Source organism: Rutilus rutilus (genome assembly GCF_951802725.1).
Source record: "Rutilus rutilus genome assembly, chromosome: 12".
NCBI lineage: Eukaryota > Metazoa > Chordata > Actinopteri > Cypriniformes > Leuciscidae > Rutilus > Rutilus rutilus.
The window spans coordinates 15,221,264-15,228,314 of NC_140217.1; positions in this window are offsets into that span (position 1 = coordinate 15,221,264).

Consider the following 7,051-nt stretch of genomic DNA (forward strand, 5'->3'; position numbering starts at 1 on the left):
GACATCGTACTTGCAAGTTCACACACCTCTTTAATATTAATTTTGGTGATCTCCGACTGGCGGAGTCGAACATCATTAGTGCCGACATGAATAATGATCTTAGAGAATTTACGATTAGCATTAGCCAGCACTTTTAAATTTGCTTTGATGTCAGGCGCTCTGGCTCCCGGCAAACATGTGACTATGTTCGCTGGTGTCTCTATTTTCACGTTCCGTGTGATCGAATCACCAATTACTAGGGCACAATCAACAGAATTCTCAGTGGGTGTTTCACTGAGCGGGGCAAATCGATTTGTTGTGGTAATCGGAACGGAAGAGTGGTTTTTTGATCCGCGACTAGAGCGATCCCTCACTGTCACCCATTTGCCCGGCTGCTCAGGCACTACTTCAGCTGGAACCGAATCATGTAAAGAGTTCACTATGCTAGGCGCATCCAAAATAGTATCTAAAGCTCTAGCACTCTTACTATCCTCAATTAAAGTTTGGATGCGTGTCTCTAATTCTGAAATCTTCTCTGTCAGCCTAACTGTCTCCTTACATTTATCACATATAAATCCTACATTGCCAACAGAGAAGTCTATGCTAAACATGTGACATGAAGTGCAGGTGACAATAACAGGACAAGACATTACTCACCGTGTTTGTTGACTGATTATTACTTACCTGAGCTTTTATGAACTCAAAGGCGCGAGCGCGCGAGAGAAAAAATAAATAAATAAAACAGCTGAGCGCACGGGTGGCGCGTTAACAGGCTAGCAGTAGCGAATTAGCGTGTTGTGTTAGTAGTAACGGATGCTAGCGATGTCAATCTGAGATGTTGGGTAAGCTGTATTTAGTATAAACAACTACAAATTGTAGTAAATGATGGTTCAAAACAAAGAAATACGAGGCTAAGACGGAGCTTACAGCACCGAGGCAAACACACTCACAGCAGGCAGCGAGGCAGACAGGAGCAATCGATCAGCGATCCAAACAAGGTCACAGGCCAATAATTAATTACTTAATAATTAAGTAATTCAGCATCATTACTCCAGTCTTCAGTGTCACATGATCCTTCAGAAATCATACTAATATGATGATTGATGCTCAATAAATATTCATTATTATTTTCAATGTTGAAAACAGTTGTGTACAGATTTTTTTTTTCAAAATGCTTTGATGAATGTAAAGTTCAAAAGAACAGCATATATTTCAAATATATATATTTTTAACATTATAAATGTCTTTACTGTAACTGTTGATCAGTTTAACTCATCCTTCATAAATAAAAGTACTGATTTATTTTATTTCTTTCCCCCAAAAATAAAATTTTAATTATTACTAACCACAAACTTTTGAGCGGTAGTGTTTAACGTTACAAAAGCTTTAGATTTCAGATAAATGCTGTTCTTTTGAACTTTCTATTCATCAAAGACTGTACACAACTGTTTTCGACATTTAAAATAATAATGAATGTTTCTTGAGTATCAATCATCATATTAGAATAATTTCTAAAGGATCATGTGACAGTGACGACTGGAGTAATGATGCTGAAAACTCAGCTTTGATCACAGGAATAAATAACAGTTTAAAATATATTAAAATAGAAAGCAGCTGTTTTAAATTGGAATACTATTTTACAATATTACTGTTTTTGTTTGTATTTTTAATCAAATAAATGCAGCCTTGGTGAGCAGAAGAAACTTCTCTGTTATGTGCGCGCCACAGACTGCACGCACGTCCGCTTAGAGTTCCGCCTTTTCCCTTCCGTCAATATTACGTTATTAGTAAAATATTTTTTTAGAGAATCGATTTTTTGACATTTGTGAATCGATTCAGAATCGTCCACGTCCGCATCGCGATGCATCTAAGAATCAATTTTTTCTCCCACCCCTAGATTTCATACAACAGGTTAATAAACAGTTACAATTAAGTCACTTACATTTTAGATGCAATGTTGACTGTTTTTGTTCTGTTTCAGCAGCGAAAATAGTTAAACAAAGATCACGGCAGAACCATCACGCATCACGTGTTTTCTCATAACTGAACGATTCAGCATTTTTAACGAATCGGTTGACTCAAAGATTGAATGATTAATCCATAAACATCTGTCTTAATCATGATCGACTCATTCGAACAAATCGTTTGAACGAATGAATCAATGACTCGCTTATTAAGATGGATGCCTGGCGACACCTAATGGCGGTTTAGTGTTGTTTAAAAGCATCATTCTTTCCCACATGTGTGTGATTTGTGTGTGCAACATTATCATTATTTTTCTTTCACTATTATATTAGCGATTTAAAAGCACCCACTCGTGTCACACGTCGATTAACCGGTGGGAAAATATCCTCAGACACATACCTAATAAATGTATATTTAAATACAATATTGGCCTACCTGGTAAAAAGTTTTATATACTATTTTGATGTCCTTTTGGACACAAGAGGGCAGTATAGCCCTATGTTTGCTTTTTTGTTGAACCAAATAGCACTAAATAGCCTGTTTTTAACTTTTTCATTCTTCTTGAATTGCAAAAACAGAATAAAATGGGTTTAGTTGTGATATTTGTATACTTTTATATAGAAATAAATGGTATATAATTACATTTTTAGAAGATTTTTACTTTAATCCCTCGCCATAGCAAAACCGTTTGAGATATTTATTATCCATTCACAATTTAGCATATTTAATGTAGTTTCATCATGTTGAAAAAGTTTGGTACGAATAAAATAAATAGTTTAAGAGGAGTGGCTAAAAATTCAGAGGCTGATTTTGCAAAAAAATTCACATTCAGACCAAAATATCTGACTTCCTGATGGCCAGAGCTATTGAATGTAAATTAGAAAGTTGTCCGGCTTGATGAGATCAATATAGAAACTATTTTTTCTTTACTGTAGTTAAAAGTAACCCCCCCACTTTTGTCAAAAGCATGTTGAAAGTGACACACTTCCTGCAGCCAGTTGGTGGCGCTATAACTTTGACTCACAATAGCTACATCCATCTGATCGGCCTCTTACCACGAACACACTGCTGAAGTTTCATCAAGATCAGTTAATGTATGCAGAAGTTATTCCACTTCCGTGTTTCTCTTTTCTCGCCATAAATTCGATTCCTCGCCACAGCCAAACCGTTCGAGATATCAAAAATCCGTCCGCAATTTAGCATCCTCAAAGTCTTGACTACATGCACACCGAGTTTGAAGGGGACACGGTGAATTTTCTAGGAGGAGTATTTCACATTCCACAGCAAGCGTTTTCCAAACAACCCATAATAGCCGACTTCCTGTTGGGCTGGCGTAAAACTTGACGGGGGTAAAGTTGTTCGGCCCGATGAGATCTATATGTGTACCGAGTTTCATATTAATTCATGCGAGCGTGTTTGATATATGGATCAAGTTTTAGAACCCCGTTCAAGGGGGCGCTGTTGAGCCCCCCAGCCACGCCCGGGTACCAGCTTCAGCCCGGCCCTGATGGCCGTGGGTTCTGACCTGTGTGCAAAGTTTCAAGAGTTTTTGAGCACGTTAAGGACCCCAAAAGCCCCTGAAACCTTGATTAACAATATAAAAGCAATAGTCAAATCCCCCCCTCCCCTCACACACACACAGACACAGAGAGAGGGAGAGAAAATTCTTCAGAAAATCCACATTAAAACCAAAATATCTCTCTTCCTGTTGGTCGGAGATGGTTCATGTAAATTAGAAAGTTGTCCGTCTTGATGAGAACAATACACATACCAAGTTTTGTGATTCTAGGAAAAACTAAACCCCCATTTTTGACTAAAGGTGGCGCTACTGAGCCATTCCACCACCCCCGTTTCTGAAACTTTGCACATGTCTACTGGCTAATAAATGTGATGTGTCTGTTGAGTTTCATGCAATTTCAAGTATGTTAAGAGTCTCAAAAGCATCAAAAAAGAATATTAAAGTTTGATGCGTTGCCACGGCAACAGTATCTAAGATATCAATAATCCTTTCACAGGTTTACATCTGCCGTGTGTCTACATTGTACACATAAAGTTTGAAGCAAATCGGGTAAAAATAAGACACTGATTTCAAAGCATTTTGAAAGTGATGTACTTCCTGCTGCCTGTTGGTGGCGCTATAACTTTGACTCACAATAGTCACATCTGTGCGATCGGCCTCTTACAACGAACACACTGCTGAAGTTTCATCAAGATCAGTTAATGTATGCAGAAGTTATAACACACTTCCTGTTTCATTTTTTCGCCATAAATTTGTTTCCTCGCCACGGCCAAACCGTTCGAGATATCAAAAATCCGTCCGCAATTTAGCATCCTCAATGTCTTGACTTCATGCACACCGAGATTGGAGGCGAATCGATGAATTCCCTAGGAGGAGTACATTAAATTCCACAGCATGCGTTTCCAAACAACGCTAAATAGCCAACTTCCTGTTTGGCTGGCGTAAAACTTAGAGCACGAAAGTTGTTCGGCCGGATGAGATCTATATGTGTACCGAGTTTCATATTATTACATGCAAGCGTGTTTGATTTATGGACACGTGTTCGGATCCCGTTCCAGGGGGCGCTGTCGAGCCCCCCTGCCACGCCCGGGTACCAGCTTCAGTCCGGCCCTGATGGCCGCGGGTTCTGACGTGTGTGCAAAATTTCAAGAGTTTTCGAGCATGTTAAGAGCCCCAAAAGTGCCCGAAAGGTTGACAAAATAATAATAATAATAATAATAATAATAATAATAAATATAGCTGCGAGCAGCGATTGCGGGCCCAAGCCGGTGGCACCGCCATCCCCGGTGCCTTTAGGTAACTAAAGGCACCGGGGATGGCGGTGCCACCGGCTTTGGGCCTCCATCGCTGCTCGCAGCTATATTTATATATATATATATATATATATATATACACACACACACACACACACACACATATATATATATATATATATATATATTTATAAGACAGAACATATTACTTGTATTACCTTATTCTGATTTTATGATACACTCAAAATATTCCACAACAAATCCTTTAAATTTAATGTAAAAATAAAAACGAAAGTAAGAAGTGTTGGTCTCACGTAACCCTCTCATTAGAATCAAAATGTTTCAATTTTTGCGATGTATTTGGATGCTAAACTATTCTTTATTATAGGCTTTGTACTTCACTCGTGTTCCAATATCGATGGAAAAAATCATCCTCTTCACACGCGCAAAAATGTGCTTGGAAACATCACAGTGGAGCTCTGCTTACTGTGAATGGTACAGATTGTACTACTGACTATTTAAACAGAGCAGTGTAATTCGTTTATGTTAGGTTGACTATTTTTATTATTATATTGTATTAGGGCTATAATGAATGTCAAGATTGCAATTCTGGAATGTGTGTGTGACGCGGTTGCGGTTGAACAGTGGACACAAAAACATAAATAAAATGTTTTAGTTAATTCCTACATCCATAGGAATACATTGAAAATGCTCGCTCTACTCCGCACCATTATCAATGTCTGTGCGGACGTCTGTATTTTACTAGTATATAGTATACTATAGTTAGCGATTTAAAAGCCCTCAGCGGTGTCACATGTCGATTAACCGGTGGGAAAATTTTATCACAGTCACATCCCTAATATATTTATATATAAATACAATAGGCCTACCTGAAAGAGAATTTTACTTGCCCGACCAAAGTATAGCCTGATTAGAACGTCAATAACAAAAAAATAACTTGGGAATCACTAAAACGAGAGATTATTCTAATTTCATTACATTCATTTTAAGTTGCAATCAGCAGTTAATAATAAATGTATTACTGATCAATGGTAACAAGGTTGCACTGCTGAGGCTCATGCTGCTTCTCCAGGAGAATTGTAAACAAATGAGCGCAGCACACAAAAAAGCAACCCAGTTAACAACATACTGACTATAAAAATTACAAATATGGAGTTTTTATATATTTTATAACATATGATAGAGTTAAGCAACCTCACTTGACGAGTAGGCAACTATTTCCTGAATACAATCACGATTGAAACTGTGACATTGATTTCATACAACAGGTTAATAAACAGTTACAATTAAGTCACTTACATTTTAGATGCAATATTGACTGTTTTTGTTCTGTTTCAGCAGCAAAAATAGTTAAACAAAGATCACAGCAACTTGTTTTCTCATTACTGAATGATTCAGCATTTTGAAACGAATCGCTTGACTCAAAGATTCAATGGTCAATCCATAAACATCTGTCTCAATCATGAATGACTCAGTCATTGGAATGAATCGTTTGAACGAATGAATCAATGACTCGCTCATTAAGATGGTCGCCTGGCGACACCTAATGGCGGTTTAGTGTTATGTTTAAAAGTATCATTCTTTCCAACGTGCACCATTATCAATGTCCGTGCGGACGTCCGTTTTTTTACTTTCACTTTTATATTAGCGATTTAAAAGCACCCGCTCGTGTCACACGTCGCTTAACCGATGGGAAAATATCCTCACAGTCATATACCTATTAAATTTATATTTAAATACAATAGGCCTACCTAGTAAAACGTTTTATATACTATTTTGATATCCTTTTGGACACAAGAGGGCAGTATAGCCCTATGTTTGCTTTTTTGTTGAAACAAATACCACTAAATAGCCTGTTTTTAACTTTTTCATACTTTTTGAATTGCAAAAACAGAATAAAATAGGTTTAGTTCTAATATTTGTATAATTTTATATAAAAATAAATGGTGTATAATTAAATTTTAAGAATATATGAGATGTTTTCTGATTCCTTTTTTGACATTATTTTAATCCCTCGCCATGTCAAAACCGTTTGAAATATTTAATACCGGTTCACAATTTAGCATCTTTAATGTATTTTCATCGTGTTAAAAAAGTTTGGTGTGAATAAAAAAAAAAACACTTAGCAGGAGTGGGTAAAAAGCAGAGGCTGAATTTGCAAATAAATCCACATTCAAACCAAAATATCTGACTTCCTATTGGTCGAAGCTAATAACTGTATATTAGAAAGTTGTCCGGCTCGATGAGACCAATGTACGTACTGATTTTTAAAACTGTGGGTAAAACTAACCCCCCCACTTTTGTCAAAAGCATT